Consider the following 26,956-nt stretch of genomic DNA (forward strand, 5'->3'; position numbering starts at 1 on the left):
AACTTCCACATTATCTTCAATCTCATTCTTCCTTCCCGGTCTTCAAGACAGCTGGTCACGATCTTCTCAGATTGTCCCCAATCCAAAACCATGATCTTTTCTACCCTCGTTAACCCAACCCAAATCCTCCTCATTCCAAATTTCCAGTTTACCTCCTGGGAGTTTCCTTCTGTATCCATCTTGTGCACCGATGCACCCTCTCCTGCCCCCAAACCTCATTCCTCCCCACACGCATTGTTTGTCCAAGTTTTCCTCCATCTTGGCCTTCAACTCTGCTGTTGGTGTTTCCCCCCTCTCTCTGCTATTCCTATTGTGCCTGTGTGTCCTGATATGTTGTTCAGTGTACCAGCACTCGCTCTTCCATGAACCTCGACTATGTATACAAAACAATATCCATTCAATTGTAAAAAATGGTTTTATCTCAAAACATTTAATGTATTTACATTAAAAATTACTTCAGCTGTAAATTGTAAAACACAATCCTCTTTTACTCTAAAACACAAATTACTGTAAAACATAATCCACTTCATCCAATATATACAGCTTGTATTTATTATGACTGCACACAGAATGTACACCATGTTCTGCTTTCAGTCTGTAAGCAAGTCCCACCAGTACTATATACAGTTCCCTCCATAATTATTGGAACACTGAAGTCAAATTACTAATTGTTACTATATACCCCAAAAAATTGGATTTGGGCCCAAAAGATGAAGATGAAGCAAGAGAACAGAAGGTCAGCTTATATGTGTTGGTATTTATATAGAACAATGTAGAACAATAGCAGTTTTTATATTGAGCACCCCATTTTAGGTGAGCATTAAGATTTTAGGTGAGCATTAAGATTTTAGGTGAGCATTGAGATCTTAGGTGAGCATTGAGATTTTAGGTGAGCATTGAGATTTTAGGTGAGCATTAAGATTTTAGGTGAGCATTGAGATTTTAGGTGAGCATTGAGATTTTAGGTGAGCGTTGAGATTTTAGGTGAGCATTGAGATTTTAGGTGAGCATTGAGATTTTAAGTGAGCATTGAGATTTTAAGTGAGCATTGAGATTTTAGGTGAGCATCGAGATTTTAGGTGAGCATCGAGATTTTAGGTGAGCATCGAGGTTTTAGGTGAGCATCGAGATTTTAGGTGAGCATTGAGATTTTAGGTGAGCATTGAGATTTTAAGTGAGCGTTGAGATTTTAGGTGAGCATTAAGATTTTAGGTGAGCATTGAGATTTTAGGTGAGCATTGAGATTTTAGGTGAGCATTAAGATTTTAGGTGAGCATTGAGATTTTAGGTGAGCATTGAGATTTTAGGTGAGCGTTGAGATTTTAGGTGAGCATTGAGATTTTAGGTGAGCATTGAGATTTTAAGTGAGCATTGAGATTTTAAGTGAGCATTGAGATTTTAGGTGAGCATCGAGATTTTAGGTGAGCATCGAGATTTTAGGTGAGCATCGAGGTTTTAGGTGAGCATCGAGATTTTAGGTGAGCATTGAGATTTTAGGTGAGCATTGAGATTTTAAGTGAGCGTTGAGATTTTAGGTGAGCATCGAGATTTTAGGTGAGCATTGAGATTTTAGGTGAGCATTGAGATTTTAAGTGAGCGTTGAGATTTTAGGTGAGCATTGAGATTTTAGGTGAGCGTTGAGATTTTAGGTGAGCGTTGAGATTTTAGATGAGCATTGAGATTTTAGGTGAGCATTAAGATTTTAGGTGAGCATTGAGATTTTAGGTGAGCATTGAGATTTTAGGTGAGCATTGAGATTTTAGGTGAGCATTTATTTAGAACAGCACTCAGTAGAGAGCATACCTCCACCAGACTGAACAGTTTCGGTTTTGCATTCCACTGATAGGCCAGGTCTGGATCTGGACCTGAACCAAAATCGAATTGGCTTGTTCGTCTCACTTACCCAACTCATCTACCAAGTTTTAGCATAAGTCGTCCACAACTTTTTGAAATATCATCCTATGTATCGTTTTTGGCCCGATAACTCAATGGTGAAGAAACACTTTAAAAATTCTCTGATCCGGATACGGATCTTCACCAAAATTGAACCAATTCTTCCTTGTCACAAACCCAACCTGTCCAGCACGTTTCGTCCAAATCCGTCCGCATCTTTTTGAGATATCGTGTTATACATCGTTTTTTGCCCCATCTCTCAATAGTGAAGAATCATTTGAAAATCGTAGGATCCGGATCTTCACCAAAATCTAATCATTTCGTCCTTGTCACATATTTATTCTCTCCACCAAATTTTGTTCAAATCTGTCCACAGCTTTTTGAGATATCCTGTTCTCAAACAGACAAACAAACAACAAATATGTCGTGCTTGGCACAATACTTAAATCCCGGAAATAAGTTGTTGACCTTTGGCCTATGCTGACCTTTTGCCACATGTTGACCTATAAAAATAATAGGTGGTTGAATTTGGTGACCTGATATGCAAATCCTCTTCAAAGTTGAAGCCATTGAGTTGAAAATTGAGGATTTTAGAAATTCAACCTAAGTTGTTGACCCTTGGCTTATGTTGACCTCACAACTAATTGGTGGTTGAATTAAGTGGCCTGATATGCAAATCCAGTTCAACCTTCAAGTAAATCGGATTAAAATTTACAATTTTAGAAATTCGGCCTATATTTATTTTTTGACCTATGTTGACCTCAAAAATAATTGGTAGTTGAAGTCAGTGACCAGATATGCAAATCCTCTTCAAAATTCAAGTCACTCAGACAACCTCAATGTCAATAGGCTTCTTCCTTATGACCAACCCTACCATTTGGTGAACTTTTGTAAAGATCGGTTTAGAATTGTGACCCGTCATCCAGACAAGCAAACAGACAGATAGACAAACAACCAGACAGACAGACAAGGGTGAAAACATAACTTACATCCACCTTTGGTAAAGATATACTAAATTATAAGTGATAACTGATAAGTTAGTTGGAAGTACTGGACAGAAAACTACAAATGGGCAGCACAAATGTTTGAGTTCAACAGTCATGCTATTCATGCAACAGTATTCCCATCAAACAGCGAAATTGCTACACAGTTAATTGTAGAAGATTTCTAAATGTTATATCATATACTAGCAGAAGTACCCGGCATTGCCGGGCGGGGGAGGGGAGGGGGAAGAGGAGGCGAGGGGAGCGGGGGGGGGGGGGAGGGGAGGAGAGAGGGGGGGGGAAGTACCCGGCATTCCGTGTATAAACGTGAGGGAGAAGAGGGGGAGGGGGAAGGGGGGAGGAGAGGGCGGAGGGATGGGAGGGGGAGAGGGGTGGGAGGGGGGGAGGGGAGGGGGAGGGGGGGAGGGGGAGGGGGAGGGGGGGGCAGTGGGAGGGGGGAGGAGGAGTGGGAGGGGGAGGGGAGAAGGGGAGGGGGTAGGGTGGAGGGGGAAAGGGAGGGGGAGGGGGGAAGGGGAGGGCCAGTCAACAATGACGTTGCAGTTCTCATGGTCGGAGAGCAGCACAACAATCGCGACATCGTCCTGAATCTTCGCAACAGCACGAAGCGGATTTGGAGACTCACCGATCCTGTGACGCCCTCCAGTACCGGCGTTGCCGGGCGGGGGAAGGGAGACCCGTACATTCCCAACCCGTACATTCGCCCGCTCGACTCAAGCTCACTCGGACAAAAGCCTCGCACAAATTACACCGTGAAGGCCCAATGGCCATGTCTATGCCACAAATCAAGTACGTGAGGGAGTCGGCCGCACTGAATTGAAAATATATAGAACGCTCATACTCCGTGAAAAATAAGCCAACTGGCGGCGGGGATGGAACATCACGTGATCGCTCTGAGCGAATTAGCGCGCTGCTCTGCCACCGGTCAGATTCCGTGTATAATATTCCTCGCTGAAATGCGCTGAGGTAAAACTATGGTAAAAAAATATTATGAAATTTTTTTTTTTAGGTAGGCCATGTTCTTCCCAGGCTCAATGGCCATGTCTATGCCAAATATCAAGCACGTGAGCCTCTCCGTTTAGGAGTCTATCGGTAACATTACACACACACACACAAACTGTGTTTTATATATATAGATTAACGAAGGATCCGTTTGAATTAATCAGTTCAGTCGTCCAACGCCATTGACCGCATGAAGTTTGCAATTTTCACATCTCCTGCGTCCCTTTTCCAGGAACAGCCATCTGGGTTGTTTTGAATCTTGCACACAACATTCTGCTAATCCCCCAGGCTCAACTTAGAGCCCACACCCCTCATCACCCACCTCCACCCATGCGCACACTGCTGTCCTGGACACACAAAGTTATTCATTCATCCCTTGCCATCAGGCATTACGGTCTCACTCACATCCAATGAACAATTGTCAGGGGTCCAAAGCCTGTTTGCTACATAATTGCCAATATAATTGGCTGGAGATTTCAACATCTTGGCTTAACAGATGCATTGCCATGTTGAGCACACAAGTTTCACTTTCTAAGCTGCAATCCTTGACTGTTTATTATTTATTTAATTTGATGGTTATCGTGCACTTTGTTGTCTGCCATCATACTTTTTTTGTTCATATTAGACATAATTTTGTAAGTCACTGGCAAAGTACGGTATAGTGTGTGTGTGTGTGTGTGTGTGTGTGTGTGTGTGTGTGTGTGTGTGTGTGTGTGTGTGTGTGTGTGTGTGTGTGTGTGTGTGTGTGTGTGTGTGTTGAGATAACACATTAAATCCTATTGCAAGTAAAGTTGGAATAAGTGATGTTGCATTGATGGGTTGACTGACTGCGTGGACGCAACTGAGGTTGTGGATCTACTGATGTACCATCTATTGATGTGGATCCGCCGTTTGGAGAGGTCCTGGGCTGAAAGGATTGAAACCTCGAGGAAGAACGGTGCCCAGCTGATGATCCATGCAGTCGGGAAACTAGTCAGTTGCTTACGGGTTAAGGTTCTTGCTTTAGGTGGAGGAACTATGTTTGAGGTTTAAAATTTAAATAAAGTTGAATATGGGATGTTGTAAAATTAACATCATTTACAACAATCCTTTAAATTATTTAAGTTTAGGAACAACCGATACTGTACAATTAATTAAGTGTGTGTGTGTGTGTGTGTGTGTGTGTGTGTTTGTGTGTGTGTGTGTGTGTGTGTGTGTGTGTGTGTGTGTGTGTGTGTGTGTGTGTGTGTGTGTGTGTGTGTGTGTGTGTGTGTGTGAGAGTGAGAGACTTTGACTTCTATGTCCTTTTATTACAATAGTACAAAAAAACAATAAATGATTATTCAAAGAAAACAATCACAACAGTTGCACAAGCCTTTACATGATAAATAAACAAAATATAAGCAAACAAACAAGAAAGTATTCAGGAAATCAACGACATGGTAAATACTAACTGACCCTCAGCTATTTTGCAAAATGCATCTCTCACACACCACTGCTTCTCAAATAGTTGTACCTCAGAACAACAACAAAATTCCAGCTTAACTCTTGACACACAGAGAGGTTTAAACATTTCCAAAGCATCTGTACTATACGAATCATTACGTATCTTTGATTTCCTGGTCTTATATATTGCCAACTTGGCTTGCGCAAGAAAGAAATGAATTAAAATTGTTGTTGGGGAATTGAACCGCCCACTAGGGCCACAAATAAAGGCAGGAAAATAAAAAACAAAGGAAAGCAGTGCAAGTAACATTTTAAAGAAAACAAATGATGGAGTTAACCGGTCACAGCGCACATACGCATGGGGCAAGGTTTCAGTTTGTCCACAAAATGGACATTGCTCACTTATCGCTTGTGAGAAGCGGTGAATTAGGGAATTTGTGGGTAGGATCCAATGAGCAATTCTCCATTGAAGATCCCCAACACGTTTCGGCACAGGCTGTTTATAGTACCACCCCAAAATAGAGTAAAGGGGAGGGGTATTCAGCAGGACTGCAGGCCATCTACAGGGTACAGGGGAGGACAACGAAGGAAAAATGATTTTTAAGCATTGCACATACAGGGTCTTTCGATTGCTCCCAGAAAAGGATAGAGAGCGGCCAAAACTAATCGGTTCCAAATTAAGAGAACCAGATAGACAAAGATTGGGGAAGGGTGGAGAAGATTCAGAGGTGGGTACGGGAGGATTGCTTGCCCAGCCATTTGAGGCATAGTAGATGCGAAGCACCATTTTCAAAAAGCTGTCAACTTTGTGACACGATCTAATGCCAACCATCGAAGCCAGAGCGGTAGCACTGATTCACCTCACCTGTCATTGGTGCCGTTTCTCAAATGACACACTTTTGTTACTGAGGCATTTATACACTGTTGAATGAAGGTGCTTTCATTCACACACTCACCAAATACAGAGTTGTGAAATAATGGTTCGTTGAAGAACATGGATCGAACATAAGTCGAGGGGTCACGGAGACAGGTAAAGGCTTGCCACACATTCAGTAGGCTTTGGTGAAAGGCAGGTAGCATCGATAGGTCTATCTTGGTCGAGTCAATCAGGAACAGCTCCTGTGCAAGGTCCAACTTCCCCGCTTGACGTAAGATGCAGCTGGTAAACTGTCTCCAGGCCAAACATGGTTCAAATAAAAAGCGCCATGTTGTTCGTAGGCAGAAAGCCATGATGCGGCACTTGACATTGACCAGCCCTTGTCCACCCTCTGCAGTTCTTAAGTTTAATCTCTGGTCTCAGCCAATGCTTGCCGGACCAGAAGAAATGGGTGATGCATTTTTGTATGTCCTCCACCTGAGTTTTGGGCGGCTGCAGGGAAAGAACCTTGTACCATAACTTAGTGGTGACCAGACTGTTGATGACTAGTACCCTACCTCGGTAGGACAGTTGGCAGAGCAAGTTCTTCCATTTCAGTAAAAGTACTTCAATGTGTGCCAACAAGCCTTCCCAGTTATGCCTCACAAAATTCCCAGGGCCAAGGAACACCCCGAGGAACCTAATCCCATCTCTTCTCCACGAAAGATTGGCAGGGAGAGGAGGAGGGAGAAGAAATAGGGGGGTAGGTAGGGGATAGGTAGAGGGTTCAAGCCACAGCGCTTCTGTTTTTGTCCAATTTATCTTGGCCGATGATACCCTGCTGAAGAGATCCAATGCACTCATCATCAAACCAACATCTTCTGAATGTCTGATGCAGACACAGATGTCATCTGCATAAGCAATGCTTTTTAAGGGGTGGGTTCCAAAAGTAACACCAGACAAGGACTTCTGAAATGTATTTAAGAGGGGCTCAAGGGATAAAGTGTACAAAATTCCAGACAGAGGGCAGCCCTGCCTTACCCCTCTCCCAACACAAAATGGGGGGTACAAGTTCATTGTTTATCTTTAAGATAGCCGATATGTTTGAAGAACATAATTGTATATGGGATAGAAAGAGAGGTCCAAAACCAAAATATTTTAGCACTTCAAAAAGATATGTATGAGAAACACAGTCAAAATCTTTCTCCTGGTCGAGGAAGATCAAGCCACAACTTTCATAATTAATCTCACAGATTTCAATGACACCTCGAACAACAGAGATATTATCCTGAATATTGTGACCAGGGACACAATAAGTCTGGTCCATGTGTATAATGTCTCCTAGTAGGGGTGAGAGACGTAAGGCCAAAGCCTTTGAGAAAATTTTATAGTCCGTACACAATAAGGACATCCACTGTGATATACAACAACACAACAACATGCATTTTAAGGCCATTTTCCCTGCTAGAGCGGGGGTTAGCCTTGCGGTTCCCATGACAATCTTCTCCATTTTGCCCTATTTTCTGCATCTCTCCTTGTTAACCCCCTTGCCCGCATTTCTTCTTCCACCATCTTTAGCCAGGTCTTTCTCGGTCTTCCCCATCCTCTACTTCCTTCTACATTCATTTCCATCACTCTTCTCAACCAGTCACTTTCATCCTTCCTCAACACATGACCAAACCATCTCAACCTGTTCCTCTTCACAGCATCAATCACAGGCTCTATTCCCATCATCTTTCGCAATTCATCATTTGTCTTCCTCTCTCTCAACGATACTCCGCACATCCACCGAACCATTCGCATTTCCACCCTTTCCAGCCTTCGTTGCTGCTCTACATTCATGACCCATGTCTCGCTCCCATAAATCATAACACTTCTTACACATGCAGCAATCACCTTTCCCTTCAGCTTCAACGATACTCCCCTCCTCATCAGCACGCCACTCAGTTCCCGAAACTTCTTCCATGCACATCTCACTCTAGCAACCGTTGTCGAGTCTGATCCACCTTCTCCATTCAGCATGTCTCCGAGGTAGCAAAATGTTTTCACACCTTCCAGCTTCACGCCGTCTCCAAGATCCAACTCAACATTTCCTCCATCTGCAGCTCCCTCTGTGCACACCTTACATTTGAATGTAGCTGCCACACTGGTTAATGACCCTCTCAGACCGCTACATTTTTGATGAACCCCTCAGCGCACATTGTACATTGAATGGAGTTCACTCCGACACCCTTCCTGCACACAGCACATGGCCACTTCCCAGTTCTTTCCACCTCACCACATGCTTTACCACTTGCCATCACCTTCGTCTTTCCTATATTCACCTTCAGACCTTTTGTCTCCATACATTCCTTCCACTTGTTCATCTTTTACTTCAGTCCATCCATACTTTGAACTGTGATATGAGCAATAAATTTCCTTTTTTAGGAAGCAAAGTAAGCACGGCTCTCCTGCAGCTCAGTGGAAGTTCACCCTTCTTCAAGCTCTCCAGGAAAACCCGAAGCAAATCAGGTCCAATCAAGTCCCAAAATTTCTCGAAGAACTCCATTGGCAGACCATCCAGGCCAGGTGACTTCCCTCTGTCCAGGCTTTTAAGGGCAACAGAAAGTTCCTCAAGTGTGAGCGGTGACTCCAAATCCGTTCTCTGCTTTGGAGTTAGTGTACCAACACCATCAAACAAATTAGGAACAAGTTCTGCATCGACATCTGTTGCCTGGTAAAGTGTGGAGAAGAAGAGTCGTGCATCTTTATTAATTTATAGGGTAGGGTGGGGCAAGAGGCCCAGTATGGGTCAAACGCCTACCCACAATATATACTAAACCACGTGATGCAACGAGCCCCATGATGCCTTGCGAGCTTCCTTCCGCAAACATCCTTTCCCGCCACGACGGCGACACAGGCAGAGAAAGCGGTACGTTTCTCAGATGTTTTTCTTTGTTTTCGTCCTGTTTGTTGTAAATTTCATACTTCATTTGTTCAGTACCATCATCTAAATAGCAGAAGAAACAGAACGTCTCTACTTTTTCTTGTTATAGGGATCTGTTAGCTATCTGTTGATGCCAGACTAAACTAGTTGCCTCCCTTGCTTTAAGTCAGATTTCCAAAGATAAGATTTGTAACAGATTGGGGTCAAACGCCCACTGGGGTGTTGGGGCAAGACGCCTATGGTGGGCCTTTTGCCCCAATCACAGGGCGTCGTGCCCCTCATTCCACTGAATGTAATACCGACTTGACTTGAAATGCTAGAGTACTGCATGTCTCTCTCTCTCTCTCTCTGCTATGCTAGTAAAAGTGACTATCATTTGAATATATTCCGCTAAGTTATGAATAAAAGAAATCGTTCTCTCCCGTCACGACTTCACCCTCAGGCAGCCTCAAGCAACCAGCTGACATGTGCCCATGACTGTTTGAATTTGACCAAGTCACAATTCATGACATTTTGTATTTACAGTGAAATTTCCTCTATGTAGGAGACTATGTTTTTCTAGTCAGACGTTAGTATTATCTTCTTTTTATGTAATTCGGAAGTAAGGGGCAAAACGCTCACTTCTCAGGGGCAACACGCCCACAGTAAGCATTTTGCCCCAACCTGGTGGGCGTTTTACCTGCGGCATGGGGCAAAGAGGCCAAAAATAAAAAAACATAGTTTCACTTCTTGTTCTTTTTCGTTTTTTTCTATCTTGGTGTGCTTGTGCTATTATGTAGCGCTAATGTGTCCTTATTGTTTGCATTTACTTTTAGTTCTCTATAGCTGCAACAGGAGCAGATATCAGCAATCTTGCTTAATGGGGGCGTCTTGCCCCATGCTACCCTACAGGGTTGGTCGTGATCGAAATATCAGGACGTTTCAAAGTAGTAATTAGGGAATGAGGAAATTTTGTTTCAAAATCAAAGAAAAACCGGGTCGGAGAATCTAGGAGGTAAAGGTGCTGAAAGCGTAGTCTCGTTAGCGCTCCTTGAGTTTGATTAGAAATTATATTATTAAGAAGACTTCTTCTCACATAGTCTTAGCTTATTTTGGGGGGTAGGATGGGTTTTTTAATTTTGTTAAATCTGGAGAATCCCCTTCTCCAGCTCCACTTTCATTCTGCGTTCTACCTGTGTGTTTAGAAAACAAAACTGCTGACAGAAACTTCTAATTTGGACCTTTGTGTTGTCCCACCACATTCGCTGGTCCTTAAAACTGGATTTTGAGCCTCTCAGATTGGACCACGCCCCTCAAAGGCATTCCTAAAGGAGGGGTTATCTAATATGCAAATGTTTAGTTTCCAAAAAGAGTGGCGATTTGGAGATAACCCTACACGGCAACTCATGGTAATGAGGTGATGGTCGGAGAAACCAGACAGGGAAATTTCAGTGGTGGGGGAGAGGTGGACAAATGGCAAATTTATATAAAATCTATCAAGTCTGGCAAGGGCCACTTGATTATTGCCAACCTTTCACCAGGTAAATTGATGGGTGCCTGGATTTTGTATCCGCCAGATATCTTGAAAACCAAAATCTCTTTTTATTTTAGATAACAGTCTGGCTGGTCCGGGGTGAGGTTCTGCGCCATTCCGATCGCACTCAGGTTGCAGGGTGCAATTAAAATCACCGCCTATTATAATGCACTTCTGCAAGTCTGATCTGAGAGTTGGAGCGGGCAAAAATGGGGATTAATTAGAAAAGCAACTGCTGCTGTACGAGAGGTTGAATCGCTAAAGTAGCCGGCCTTTTTCATCATTCGATTCCATATAGCATGAGATGATGGAGTAGAGTGGGTTTCTTGTAAGAAAGCCACATCTAGTTTCCATTGCCTTACAATGTTGACCACTTGGAGCATCCTAGACTGGCTCGCACCACCATTTATATTGAGGCTACCAAAAATAGTCATAGAGATGTAAAAGAGGTAAGGAAAGGGAAATATTCGGCTTCCGCTTCCGGTCCGGTCTGAAGAGGACGCAGGCGTCACATGCTCGCCGCTTCTTCGACTGGGCCACTGTCTGTGGCTTGCTTTTTTGGTGGTCGTGCAGATTTTTTGGCCATTGAGTCTGCCCTCCGCATAGCCCCGGCTCTGCTCCCTGCTTCGCCTACCCGGCTCCTTCGCCTGCTCGCTGTTTCCTCGGGCACGCTCTCGTGGGTTGTGTCCTTCGCAGCGGTGTGGCGGCGGTTTTCCCGCCATGATCTTGATTTGTAGTGGCGGCGGTTGATTGCTGCTGCATTTCCCGCTTTGCCGTGATCAACCTTGGCCTCGTGATCGTCTCTTTGCTCCTGTCTGCCCTCTGCCTGGTCCCGACTCTGCTCCTGGCTTCACCTACCTGGCTCCTTCATCTCCTTCGTTTCCTTGGGCCTGCTCCCGTGGGTTGGGACCATTGTTTCACCTCCTCAACCTTGGCCTCGTGCTCGCCTCTCCGCTCCTGCCTGGCATGGCTCTGCGGTACTCCACCGCAAGGCTCCTTCTGCTCAATACCCGCTCCACCCCATCATGCATCTCTGCCATCAAATCAAATGGACTCCTCCGACGACCCAGGTACATTCACCGTGGCTCCGGTCGTAAGTTTGTATATGTACAATCAGGTCACTCCATCCCCGTCCTCTGGTCGGCTCAGCGCACTCTCACTCTTCGTCCCAGCACACCTGGTCACGGCAACGCACAAAATCGCACCTCCTGCCTGCGAACCCTGGCTAAGTCACCTGAATTCATCCCCGCTGTTCAAAACAACATCAAGCTCACCCTGTTCAACACCCGGTCCCTCAACAACAAATGCTTCATCCTCAACGACTACATCCTGGATAACAAACTGGACTTTCTCTGTCTCACCGAAACCTGGCAACAACCACTGGACTACTACACGCTCAACCTCACCACACCCAATGGATATTCCTACGTCAATAAACCACGCTCAGAGGGCCGAGATGGTGGAATTGCCGTTATCCACCGTCAAGACATCAGGACCAGCCTCATCCCCATCGCCTCATCCTCATCCTTTGAACACCTGGCTTTTAAACTCTCTGGTCGCACGCAGTCAGTCATGGCTGTCGTCTACCGCCCTCCCAAACCACACCCATTATTCCTGTCTGACTTCTCCTACTTTCTGACCCAGCTATGTTCCCTCTCCCCCTCAATCCTCCTCCTTGGTGATTTCAATATCCACATGGACTCCACTGACTCCACAATAACCACTGACTTCACTGATTTACTCACCTGCTTTAACCTCACTCAACATGTCGACTTTCCTACGCATATCCGTGGTCACATTTTGGACCTTGTCTGCTCCACTGGATTAATTTTGCACCATCTCTCTGGCTCTGACCTCACCCTCTCTGACCACTTAGCCATCACTATGACCATCAACATCCCCACCCCAACACCAAGACATTATCGCACTATCAACTTCCGTAAGCTAAACGCTCTTTCACCTACCTCATTCTCATCCACCCTCTCTGAAAAAATGTCCACTTCTCCCTTCATTGACCTCCACACCCCTTCCGACCTCACTGACTACTACAACCACACTCTCTCCTCCTGCCTTGACCAGCTTGCGCCTGTAAAAACCAAAACAGTTTCTTTCACCCATTCTGCTCCCTGGTTTACCCCTGAACTCCGCCTGATGAAAACTTGTGCTCGCCAACTTGAAAGACTCCGCAATAAAACAGGTCTCACAGTTCACTCCCAAGCCTACAAGGACCACCTACAACACTACAAAGATGCCCTCTCCCACGCCCGCTCCGCCTACTACTCTCAAATTATCCACTCTGGCTCCGGAAACCCAAAAGCACTCTTCTCGACAATAAACAAACTCCTCCGCCCCCTGGACACCACCACCCAGTCATTCACAGTAGACAACTGCATCTCCTTCCTTTCTTTCTTCCAACGCAAAATTGACAACATCTACAACCATCAACAGCTTGACCACCGCCGCACCCGCTCCCCCTCCAACCACCTGCCCCCCCTTATCCTGCCTTCCCCTGTCTCAATTCTCCCCGGTCTCCCCTACTGACCTCTCTGAACTCCTCATAGGAATGAAAACTGCCACCTGCACTCTTGACCCCATCCCCTCCAGCTTTGTCAAGGCCTCCCTCCCTGCTCTCTCTCCACTTATCATTGCAACAATAAACTCCTCCTTGTCTACAGGCATCGTCCCACCTTCCCTCAAAATTGCTGCTGTCACCCCCATTCTAAAAAAACCTGGTCTAAACCCTGACACCCTAAACAACTTCAGACCCATCTCCAACCTACCCTTTCTGTCAAAAGTTTTGGAACGCGCTGTGGCCACTCAACTCAAACATCACCTCTCTGCCAATAACCTGTATGAAACATTCCAATCCGGATTCTGCTCCAACCACAGTACTGAAACTGCTCTCCTCAAAATCACCAACGACCTTCTCCTCTCCTCTGACGCTGGCAACCTCAACATTCTCGTCCTCCTCGACCTCAGCGCTGCCTTTGACACCATCGATCACACCATCCTCCTCACCCGACTTGAATCCACCTTTAACGTTACCGGCACTGCCCTCTCTTGGATTAAATCATACCTCTCTGACAGACGCCAGTTCATCTCCATCAATAACTGCAAATCCCCCACTGCTCCCCTCCCCCAAGGTGTCCCCCAAGGTTCAGTTCTTGGCCCCCTCCTCTTCATCCTTTACCTGTCTCCCCTCGGTCACTTAATCCGCCGTCATGGTCTCCAATTCCACTGCTTCGCCGATGACATCCAGCTTTTCATCTCCACCAAGTCCGTCTCCACCGACACCCACTCTATCCTGACAAACTGCATCACTGAAATAAAATCCTGGCTTCAAATCAACTTCCTCAAACTTAACTGTGATAAATCTGAAATAATCATCATTGGCCCAAAAACGCTCACAAAATCCACCCATAACTTTGCCCTCAACATCGACGGTATCCCAGTATCCACCTCCCCTCACATCCGGAATCTTGGCGTCATCTTTGACCAAACCTTCTCCTTCGACAAATACACTAAACAGATCACAAAGTCAGCCTTCTTTCACCTGAAAAACATTGCCCGTCTCCGCTCATCCCTCTCCTCCACGGCTGCAGAAACCCTCATCCACGCCTTCATCACCTCCCATCTGGACTACTGCAATAGCCTCCTCTATGGTTCACCCTCAAAAATCACCAATAAACTCCAATACATTCAGAACTCCGCTGCCCGTCTACTCACCCATTCCCGGACCCGTGACCACATCACCTCCGTCCTTTACAAGCTTCACTGGCTCCCCATTCCCCAGAGAATCCAGTACAAAATCCTCCTCCTGACATACAAAGCCCTCCATAACCTGGCCCCATCCTACCTGGCTGACCTCCTCTCCAGACACACTCCCACCCGCAACCTCCGCTCTGCTGGTACCAACCTCCTGACCCCCTCCATCCGGACCAAATTCAGATCCTGGGGGGACAGGGCCTTCTCCATCGCTGCTCCCACCCTCTGGAACTCACTACCTCACACCATCAGAGACTCCTCCTCACTCACCACATTCAAAACATCACTAAAGACCCACCTGTTCAACACTGCATTCAACATTCAACCCACAGCATTTAACCCCTGACTATCTCTTCTCCTCCCTCCTTTTGCTTTAAATATTTCCCTATTGATTCTTGTCTTTTTGCAATTGTTGTTTTCATGTATTGTTATGCTTTATGTTTTCCACTCTGTCAAAGCGCCTTTGGGCTTCTTGAAAAGCGCTATACAAAATAAATGAATTATTATTATTATTATAAATATGCGTATCATCCTTTTAGTTCGTTTTTTGCCTTAACAATGTGTTTCTTAAGCCTACTCCATTGGGGTTCCGTGAAATTGTGGTCACTGGGTCGGCAAATAATACACCTTGCCATTTCAATAAACCCATGAAGATCAGAAAATGATATTTTATTTCAATATATCTTTTTCTAAAAGTCTGGTTCAGAATCTTGAGTATTTGCGATAGTAAGACGTTGGAATCACTGTATGTGGGGAATTCCTCAATGTCATAGGATTCCTCCTCAGACATGTTAGAAGCACTATCTGGGACCCCTGGCTCTTGAAACACCAGAATACTCTGTGGTGTGCAGGTGTCATCCTGCCCTGTTTCTGTAGGAACAGGTTCAGGGAGAGGTTCCACCAGAACCCCGGGTAATGTGGGGGGAGGGGCGATTCTGCAACCTGTTGCACAATTTGAGGTTCTTCCTCGGGACAATCATTGTGCACAGGTACATTTTCTAAATTGGCCGGTACAACGACTATTTGATTTGAAAGATCGCCATCAGGTGCGTTGGAACACTGAGGGGTCGAATTTTGCTCTTTCCCCCCCCCAGTCGAGTCTTGACCCGACTTGTCATAATCCGCACAAGGATTTAACGTATTTAGCATTCCAACCTCATCTGGAGCTAGCGCATGCAACTCCTCCACATTAGGCTGAGGGTCAATATCGACATCAGGCAGAGGATCTGCATTCACATTTAGCAATACTTCATATCGATTATTCATCGATGTTTTTATCAGGTCGTAGTGAGTCCAATGCATCGGAGTCTAACACCACCTTGTTTTGCTTACGGGGTTGAGGGACAATCCGAGGTGTTTTCCTCTTTCTCAAAGAGAAGACGAGTGTAAAACCATCCCATACGTTATCATTTTCGGAGGTTTTCGATGTCGATGGTACGTTTTCTGTCACAGTAAAAGGGGGTGTTGTCTGCTCGGCTACCGTGGGGGCAATTTGTGGACAAAACCGTTTTAGATGCCCAAATTTCCCACAGCCGGAACATATTAACGTTTCCGTGGACGCATACGTGGTACTCGTGATTATCCACACGAAACGTAAATACCGCGTTGAGCATCTTTTCCACATTAGATGCAGGAAACACAATATACGCCTGCTGCCGGAAGGACATGATGTGTTTCGCCTGCTCGTTGCGACACCCCAGAGATAATAACGTGATCTCCGACACCACTGTACCATACCGAGTACCACACCACACCACTGTACCATATAGTCAGGTTCACAATGTCAATAAATTATATTTCGTTCAAAATCATGGTAGATTAGCAAACCTATACATTTTTGGAAAGTTGTTAGGAATACAAATCATAATACAAATATGATTTATTTACTATTTACACAATTGAAAGCAACTTGGAAATCTGCTTGGAACTCTGCTTGAAAATCAGCCAACATCACCGCTTTGCGCAAAAAAGGTGCAAAAACAGATCCCAGCAACTACAGACCAATCAGCCTTCTCCCAATTATCAGCAAAGTCATGGAATCCATCATTGCTTCAGATATGAAATCTTTCCTCTTCTCCAATGGCTTGATCTCTGATCATCAATTTGGTTTCAGACCTGGTCACTCTACTCTGGACATGCTGCTTCTGCTTTCTCAACAATGGATGGAGGTCCTCAACGCCAAACAGGAAATTAGAGCCGTCTCCCTTGACATTTCACGTGCCTTCGATACGGTCTGGCACCCTGCTCTGCTCACCAAACTCTCCTCCTTTGGTATCCATGGAAATCTCCATGCATGGCTGGCGGACTTCCTCTCTGGTCGTAGTCAACGTGTGGCCCTGAATGGGTTTCTCTCATCTCCTCTTCCTCTTCAGGCTGGAGTTCCCCAAGGTAGTGTTCTGGGCCCTGTGCTTTTTCTGGTCTTCATCAATGATCTCTCTGACTCTTGAAAATCCTCTCTATCTCTTTGCTGGCGACTCTACTCTCTGTCGCTCCATTCCTCATCCCTCAGATCGGCAGTCTGCAGCCTCCTCACTCTCTGCAGACCTGGACAAAATCACAGACTGGGCAAACAAATGGAACATGTCTTTCAATCCTGATAAATCTCACACTCTTACGATGTCTCTCCGAAAAGACCGACTGGAAAACCCTCCCATCCACTTTCTGAAAAATCCTCTCCAAGAAGTTCTGTCACTCAAGCTTTTGGGTCTCACTATTTGCCATGATCTTTCCTGGGAAAACCACATTTCAAATCTGGCCTCCAAAGCCAGTCGCCGACTGGGCATCCTCCATCGTGCGAAGTCCTTCCTTGGCACACCTGAGCTCCTCACCACATACAAGGCTTTCATCCGCAGCTCTATGGAATACTGCTCTCCCCTCTGGTCTGGTGCTCCTGCCTCACACCTAGCCCGTCTTCACGCTGTTGAAACCAAAGCGTTCAGAATCATTGGAATCTCCCGCGATGAAGCTAACTCCAAGGGCCTTTCACTCACTCACCGCAGGCAGGTTGGTGGTCTTTCCGTCTTCTACCGACTCCTCTCTGGCCTTGCCCCCCCCCCAGCCCTCTCTGGGCTCTGTCCCCCAAATATTCCAACAGGTCGCACAAGATCTGCCTGAAACCCTCTTATGGTTAAACTGCCAAAATCAAGACTTTCTGCTCACCTTCACTCCTTCATTCCTCTTTTCTCCCGCCTCTGGAACAAACTCCCTCACTCTCTTCAATCCCACTCCACCCTCCAGGTCTTTAAAACAGCTGTTCACCACCATCTCTTATCCTCCCCCATCCAAAACCTTGATCTTTTCTACCCCCGCTAATTTCGGTCCCCTTGTGTTTTATACCTCCCCCCCCCCCCCTCCCCTTCCCACGCCTCCTGTCCCCAAGCCCTCTCTCTCCCACACTTCTCCCTGCTCTCAAATGTTGTGGTTGTGTGCTTCCCCTTCTCTCCCCATCTTGTCTTCCGCTCCCTCTTTTTGTATATTTTGTTTGTCTGGTTGATTTGTTTGTGAAATAAATGTTAGCTCTGTCACAAGCCTCGATTCAGTATACAAAAAAAAAAAAAAAAAAAAACCAAGGAGTAGGAAAAGATAATAAAATAAAAACAGAAGAAGAAGAAGCAGACACAGTGAAAATGCTAGCTTATCTATTACAGTCTTAATTAACCCAGGGACAGCACAAACAAAGACAGACACACGGGGAATTGCAGAGTGGATTGGCTGGAAGGAGGAATGGGAAGGCCCAGGCCACTTTAGGCATCGAGGTCCGGCTCCAGGAGTCGACTCGCGTTCTTGGCGGGAAAACTTGGTGTCCAGCGGCACGTATCGTTCACCGCGAGCGGATGGGCGCTTCGTGCTGGACTCCGGGCTCCTCAGCTCCACTTCAGCGCCACTTCACGCCACACTCAACGTCCTTCCCTTACGCAACTCAGCAACTCTCCAGCGCAACTCTCCTTCTTCAGCCACTCTTGAACCCTCTCACTCAACTCTTAGAACTCTCCTTCTTCAGCCACTCTTGAAACCTCTCACTCAACTCTTAGAACTCTCCTTCTTCAGCCACTCTTGAACCCTCTCACTCAACTCTTAGAACTCTTCTTCTTCAGCCACTCTTGAACCGTCTCACTCAACTCTTAGAACTCTCCTCTTGACGCATGCGCACGCATTTTATAGCGCCTCGACCTCTCTCCGCGAGCTCTCTGGGCACGCCTACCGGGTCGCTTACTGCCGTGCCGGTTGGCTCGCATGGCCTCTTTTGGCTCCGCCCTTGATGACGAGGGGCGGCCAACGCCCTGGATTCGGCGGCTCCTCCCCCTTCTTCTCCGAGCCCACCTCGTGGCTAATGGAGTTGCGGTGAAAACCGCCAAGCAGCTGCAGCGAAAACCGCAAGCCCAAAGAAACAGCGGACTGCAGCAAACCGCGCAGAGGGATTTGGTAATGCGGCTGACAAAAGGGGATCCAATGGAGGTTCTGGGGAAATTGAAAGGGGATACTACCTTATTCCACTTCGGTGCAATGCAGTATTAGTTAATGGACGACATAGCCTTAACCTAATACACACAATAAGGAGATAACTACCAACAAGGAGGAAATCTATGATTTGGCTACGTGATTGTATATGACCTAACTAAGGGACGCCCTTTGACCTTTATACACAGAATGGAGGCAGGAGGGTGGTCTTTACAATTCATTACACAATAAAAAAAAACTCAATTCTCATATCCACAACAATATATATATATATATATATATATATATATATATATATATATATATATACAGTGGTACCTCGGCTTACGAGTGCCCCAACGTACGAGTTTTTCGGGATACGAGCCGTCGCTCGGGCGGTTTGTTGCTTTGGGATACGAGCCGAGATCCGATGTACGAGCTCAAAAAATTTATTTTTTTGAATTTTCCGGTTGTGGCTTCCGGTTCCGGTCACGTGGTTATCTTGCCGTGAAAGCATCTCTGCTTGGATATAAAACACGCAATCGTCGAAATACATTAGCGAGGAATCTCCTTGCTCCAGCCGGTGACGTCATCGGCGGGGATCCCCGCCTCCAGAGTGGCTGGTCACGTGACCGCCAAAGCGTGTCGCGCGTGCGGGTATAATGAGCTACACCTGTGGATCACGTGACCACGGAAGCACGCCTCGCTTGAGATGAGACTGAGAGGCATGGCTTTCGGTTTGCGTTTTGCTTTATAAGGCGCGATAAATGGGCTTTTGAGTGTTAGCGGTTCATGGCGTTGACGGTCAAAAACCCATTACATCAATTTTACCAGGCACTGTACAGTAAGTACAGTGGACACCAAATGCACGGTGGAAGGCTAGAAGTAGAAGATCGTCCAAGACAAGTGAGAATAAGCCATACTTTGGAGATGACGTCATTCGCTGGTCCGATAACCAAAGATGTGGTATAAAAAACCAGGTGAGCTAACAATGCAGCAATGAAGGAATTCGGCCAAGGCACCGGCACACAACGACCTACCTACATCGAAAGACTCAATGCCAATGGTGACAGAAGCCAAGACGGCCGGCTTAAACACCGCCGAAAGACCACGGTGTACCAACTTACGATGCAGAACATCTTGCACTTAATATGATGACAACAGGTGCCATCCTCTGACGTACCATTACAGGTACAGGTACAGTACACGTGAGCACAGAGCAAAAGTTCACTGAAACCGAGATTAAGAAAAAAGAAAAAACACCTCGTGGTCCGTGCTCGATATCCGAGTTTCAATCTTTTCAAACACATGATGCTCTCGGTCACGGTATCTCCTGCGAGCTGCTTCTCCTTCAACCACACAAACAACAACTTCTCCATATCTTCATGGATAGAGGTCCAGTTTATTTCTTTACATTCTCTTGTATTATGTACAGTATATACGAGGTCGTGCTTGTTTATACATTATTTGTTATTTATAAAGTACATTTTTGTTATTTAAAAGCACCTAACAAAAAAAATTGGTGTTTTTTTTTTGAGGCTGGAACGGATTAATAGCATTTCAATGCATTTGAATGGGAAAATTTGCTTTGACTTACGAGCGATTTGGCTTACGAGCTCCGTCACGGAACGGATTAAACTCGTAAGCCGAGGTACCACTGTATATATATATATATATATATATAAATATATATATAGATAGATAGATATATATATATAGATATATATATATATATATGTGTGTCCACAGCTCCTGAGCAAGACCATCCTGCCAGAGAGCTGAGACCGCATGTGCATTTGCTCTAAATTTGCTGTGCAAAATTATTTTCACATATTAACGACGGTGAATGTCACAATAAAAACTTGCATTTATTTTTAAAATTGATATAAAAATATGAAATAAGGACACTTTCAGTGAGCTCAGCGAATACATTGACGTATGTGATGCAACGTCACATGGAACAGAACTGGTATAAATCCATCACGTAAATGCGACACAACTATTTTTCATACATGTACATGTATTTATACCTTTCATTATTTATGATCAGGTACCCAACTTTGTCTTTTATCTTCTTTAAAAAAAATCGTGCAATCCTGTCTGTGACACATTGCTGCGTCAACCTCCATTTTCCACGTGTCAACAAATTATTTACTCTATCTGCCTAAACACTGACCTTTGACAAATATTATTTTGGAAAAAAGCAAAATTCATCACTTTCACTCGTACATTGTGTGTTCATTTGACGGGTGTCATTTTATTGAGTTTTTTTGACAAGTCATTTGTTATTTGGTTATGTCATCTCCAAGCTCTTGTTCAAAAATTATGACTTTACTATTTCAGTTAAATCATCACCAATTCCCAATCCCATCAGCATTTGCTGTAGCAATAAATATGGCCCAAGACAAACACGACGAAGAGTTAGCCTTCGCCTGGAAAAAAAACCATACGCGCAACAGGATTTCACGGTATCGATTACTAAGATGGTCCACAATATCGCACATTTGCCAAACATAACGTTCTCACAACAACAATCTCACAATCACAAACAATCTCGACTTCAACGTCGAGACACCAATCAGACATCAACCTCGTCTTCTAACGGGCACGTCCACGTCAACATTGATCTTGTCATAACATTAATAAACCTAAACATCCACCCTGAATTCAAGGTGCAACCGGGTCAATTATGTCAACATTTCACCAGGTCATTATGCTCGTATATATAAATATATATTGAATATTATTGCAAGACAACGCAACACAGACACTGCACATATATATATATATATATATATATATATATATATATATATATATATATATATATATATATATATATATATATATACAGTATATATATACAGTCACGTGAAAAAGTAAGTACACCCCATGTAAAGTTTTGACTTTTTCAACATATTTCAACATACAGCTATTTGATCTTCATTTCAACAATATTGATAGATAAAGGTGATATAATATAACAAATATCATGAAACATTTACATTTTGTAGTCCATTGTATAATTTAAATAAACATAAATGCAAATTTTGCATGTGGAAAAAGTAAGTACACCCCGACATTTATCACTACTTCAAATACCTAAAATTAGAATCAGGTGCACCAGCTCAGGTGCAAATGATTAGAACATCGTTAGAGAGGATCTTGGAGGAACCTGTCTTATTTAAACCTCAGTCATTTAGTTTGGTTTGCTCTTTGTTGTTGGAAGTGTGCGGCGTCACCATGCCTAGATCAAAAGAGCTCTCTGAGGCCTTCAGAAAGAAGGTTATAGATGCCTACGAGACTAGGAAGGGATTTAAAAAGATCTCCAAACAATTTGAAATCAATCATTCGACTGTCCGGAAGATCATCTACAAGTGGAGAAGATTCCTAACAACTGCCAACTTGTTCAGGCCAGGACACCCTGGCAAGTTCAGCCCGAGAGCAGACCGCAAGATGCTGAAAGAAGTCTCTAAGAACCCCAGAATGTCATCACGGGACCTACAGGTAGCTCTTGCCACTGTTGATGTCAAAGTGCACGAGTCTACCATTAGAATGAGGCTGCACAAATTTGATCTACATGGGAGGTGTGCCAGGAGGAAACCTTTGCTGTCCAGAAAGAACATGAGGCCAAGACTAAAGTTTGCCAATGAACACCGAGGCAAAGTCCAGCACTTTTGGAACAATGTGGTCTGGATAGATGAGTCAAAGGTAGAGCTATTTGGCCACAGTACCAGAAGACATGTTTGGCGAAAACCAAAGAAAGCATTTGACCACAAGAACCTGATACCAACTGTAAAGCATGGTGGTGGAAATATTATGGTTTGGGGCAGCTTTGCCGCATCAGGGCCTGGGCAGCTTACCATCATAGAATCCACTATGAATTATTCTTGTACCAGAGGGTGCTTGAGGATAATGTGAGGCCATCTGTCGGAAAGTTGAAGCTCAACCGAGGATGGACCTTGCAACATGACAACGACCCTAAACATACCAGTAAATCTACCAAGGAATGGCTGAAAAGAAAGAAATGGAGGGTTCTGGCATGTCCAAGTCAAAGCCCAGATCTAAATCCAATCGAGATGTTGTGGGGGGATTTGAAACGAGCTGTGCATGCAAGAAACCCCTCAAACATTGCACAGCTGAAAGAATTCTGCATGGAGGAGTGGGCAAAAATTTCTCCCAGTCAATGACAGAGACTGGTAGACAGTTATGAGAAACGCCTACTTGAGGTTGTTTCTGCCAAAGGGGGCAATACCACCTATTAGAGCCAAGGGTGTACTTACTTTTTCCACATGCGAAATTTGCATTTATGTTTATTTAAATTATACAATTGTTACGTGGTCCCCTCGGTGAATACCTGGTCTCGGTGACCCCCGGACCGTGAGAGGAACTTCGCCAGAAAGCTGTATTAAATATGCGCTTTCGCCACGCAATCCATATGAATTTCACCCAAGAGACAACTGACGTTCAAGGATATATTTCAATGGGAATGACCATACAATTGCAATGACACAACCACGGAGATTTTCCCCGAGCAATCAACCATATACAACCATCAACAATTCCCAATTCACAAGCACTTTCCTATGAGTAAGATGGCCATCTTATATACGTGTGTCCCGGTGAGTACTCACGACACCCCTTTTGGTCTCGGTCCCGCACAATGTCTCTGGGCCCCTCCTGACCAAGATGATGGTCGCCGTCACCGCACTCGGGCAGTTGAACGAACCCCGGGTGGACGTGTTTCCACCGGGCAGGTATCGTACCAGGCACCGTGGCTGCAGCCCCTCGTGGCCACGCGAAGCGGATACGGTAAAGCAAGCCAAACCCCACGCCGCTTGCAAGGCGCGTTAGGCCCCAACGTGCGACCCGCACGCGTCTATTTGGACGGTGCCGCGAACGAGGCCAGACGCGGGGTCGATGCACGGCCCCACGTCACCTTGCCGTCTCCACCGGGCAGGTACACGTCCCGGTAATTCCTCTCGCCAGACAGGCTTCGGATCGGAACGCCGCTTTTTCACGCAGCGCAAGGTCGATCCCACCTTTTGTCGGAGCGGGGCGAGGAAGAATAATACTCGTCCTTTTTTCCTCGTGTCTTTTCCTCTTCCGTTTCCGGTCACTTCCGTTTCCGGCCACTTGTTCAGAAGGGCTCCTGACCCTCCAATCACAACAACCCTTAATATACTACACACGGATAAGCAAAGACCTGAATGGTAATTCACATACATTCACATAAATATGTAACACAATGGACTACAAAATGTAAATGTTTCATGATATTTGTTATATTATATCACCTTTATCTATCAATATTGTTGAAATGAAGATCAAATAGCTGTATGATGAAATATGTTGAAAAAGTCAAAACTTTACATGGGGTGTTCTTACTTTTTCACGTCACTGTGTATATATATATATATTTAGTGTGTATATATGAAGTACAGTTCAGTACTTCGTGTAACCCCACGAGCATTCAGGAGAGCACGTACACGTTGAGGCATGCTGTTCACGAGATTTGCCAAGGTTTGGACAGGAATCGCTTGCCATGCACTGACAATAGCCTGCTGCAATTCACGCACAGAGGTTGGCTGCTGGTCCAAGTGGTCGATTTGACGCGTTAATTCTGCCCACAAGTTCTCTATCGGATTCATATCCGGGGACATGGCAGGCCACTCCATATGCTCTACACCACGGTCAGCAAGAAAGCGTTGGATCATGCGAGCACTATGAGGCCGTGCATTGTCATCTTGGAAGACAAAGTTTCCTCCAAAGGCTGCACGAGCAAATGGAAGCAATGTTTCCTCCAGAATGCCCCTGTACTTGAACTGGTTCAGGTTTCCATTCAGAACAGCCAGGTCAGTTTTTCCCCCTGCATGAAAAGCAGCCCAAACGGTCACCCCACCACCTCCAGCTTGGACTCTTGGCACTATACAATCTTTGTTGTAGGCTTCATGCACTTGTCTGTGCACTCGGACGCAGCCATCTTGACGATAGACCAGAAATCTAGACTCGTCACTGAAGATCACGTGATTCCAGTGTCCTGGCTGCCATTGACGGTGCTCTCTGGCCCACTGCAATCGGCGCTGGCGGTGTTGTCTGGTCAGGCGTGGCTTTCTCAGGGCATGCCTGGCACGATAGCCTGCTTGAACCAGTCGTTGGTTGACTAGCCTTCTGGATACAGGCACATTTGTCAGTTGCTGCTACTCAGCCCTAAGCCGATTAGCTGAGTTGGTACGGCCATTGCGGACTAACCGGTGCAGATGGCAAACATCCCTCTTTGTGGTTCTGCGGGCACGTCCTGGCCTCGGTATTGGAGTAGGGACACCCCTCTGAGCATTTCGTTTCAGGATCTTTGACACCTGACCTTGAGTGATGCCATACTGCTGAGCAATAGCACACTGTTTCATGCCGTAATTTCGTAAAGCCACCACTCCATGACAAACAGCATTGTCGAGTTGATGGACCATCTCCAGAGGAAGCGGCAATAACTTTTGGAGACGTGCAGCATTTGTTTTCCACTAATAAAGAACGCAACAACCCTTGTATACCCGACTGTGAAGCCAATCATCAAATGCACCTGTCCATACATTTTGCCACGCCACCTGTGACATAATCCTGTTGTTGACCTCTTGCTGCGACAGACAATCAGTGACATGGTTCTTTTAACAAATAAATCACCAAAGTGTAAAAGAAACTCACCAGATTGATATACTGAATTAAGAAAGTAACCCCAAGTCAAGGACAAAAAAATATTCCATATTAAATGTCAAGTCTGTATATATGTATATATATATATGTATATATATATATATTGTTATATATATATATATATATATATATATAAATATATATATATATATATATATATATTGTTATATTCGTGGGAGGGACGGAGATAGAGCGAAAGAGGGCCGTCTTCACAGCTTGCTTTGCGGCTCTGGGCGCTCTCGCCGTCGTCGGCTGGCGCCATTTTGTGGCGCTCTGTCATGGGAGGCATTGAACCTCGCCATCACCATTACATTCTCTCAGAAAGGGCCATTTGAGGCCAAATCTAAGTGCTGGCACAAAAAGGGAGTTCATTTTATTTTATATTTTCCTGCTGTGTCCGTGTTTGAATCTGTGTGTGGAGGTACCTCAGTTATAAGATTAATTTACCTCACATTTCATTTTTAATTCCGAGCTTTTATTGTCATTAAACTATTTTAATATTTTACTGCCTGTTGAAAAAACTATTTAATTGCCTGTTGAATTTACTGTCTCGTTTGCATGTTTTGTGGGTATGGGAATAGACCCGTGTATTTTTCGTTCAGATAAACGCCTCGCATTTCTTCCTTCCCGCGCATGTGTAAATTAACCGCCATATATTCGGTTGCACGCCTCAGGAGTTAAAGCAGTTCGGCTATCTGTCATGTGGCGGTCTTAATCGCCGGTGACACGACAACATATATATATATATATATAAATAATTTATTCAGATAACCTTTTTTTGTCAGATGATTTCATCCTCCCGAGAAGGTATCATTTTACTCTGTCCACCCCCCCCCCCTCCCCTCCACCCCTCCTCCCAACCCCTCACTCACCATCCCAGAGATTCAATGTGGTGGTACACTGCCTACCCTATTTTCTCACCTCTCATCCATACTCAAAATCTTTTCTGTCCCCATTAATTTGACTGAACATAACCTTTTTGCAGTATGTGCAGGTTACTGTGTTGCCTTTCATACTCTCCCTCTCTCTTTTCCAGTTTGTTCAATAATTTGCTTGTTCCATCATAGTGCAGTCTGCAGCTGGCTTTGTCGGCAAGCTTTACTATATGACTGGCTCATCGCAGATGGTGAGGCCTAGAATGTCAAGAAACTAAACCTCTCCAGTGGCTGACCATGGGAATATAGAGGTGCATTCATTTCTCGGTTCTTCTGGAGTGACAGGACAAGACTGAGATTTTCCATTTATCAGACCAGCAGCTAATCATCTCCTGATCAGAGGAGTGTGACGTAGCTGCTGTCCGATAACCTGCTGAATGCTCATGTGCTGTGTGACTGTGTAGAGTTATCTAAAAAAGGAACACAGGGTTTTCCAGAATATCAGAGATGTCGGTTATGTCAATGAGAAACAAGATTGGGCCCAACACTCACCTG

The 26,956-nt window shown here is 45.0% G+C and overlaps 1 protein-coding gene and 1 long non-coding RNA gene across 12 annotated transcripts in view; one reads left to right on the top strand and one right to left on the bottom strand.

Moving 5' to 3' along the window:
* The window catches only part of LOC137426604 (uncharacterized), an 88,325-nt gene extending 82,900 nt beyond the window's left edge, over window positions 1-5,425 (bottom strand). Inside the window, exon 1 of the long non-coding RNA XR_010984380.1 lies at window positions 5,392-5,425. This is a non-coding gene — a long non-coding RNA (uncharacterized LOC137426604). The remainder of the gene's footprint in view (window positions 1-5,391) is intronic.
* The window catches only part of LOC137413498 (neurexin-1-like), a 1,626,023-nt gene that overhangs the window by 1,288,960 nt on the left and 310,107 nt on the right, over window positions 1-26,956 (top strand). The gene's annotated exons all lie outside the window — the stretch shown is intronic.

The sequence above is a fragment of the Myxine glutinosa genome, chromosome 5, assembly GCF_964187855.1.
Source record: "Myxine glutinosa chromosome 5, kmMyxGlut1.1, whole genome shotgun sequence".
Taxonomy (NCBI): domain Eukaryota; kingdom Metazoa; phylum Chordata; class Myxini; order Myxiniformes; family Myxinidae; genus Myxine; species Myxine glutinosa.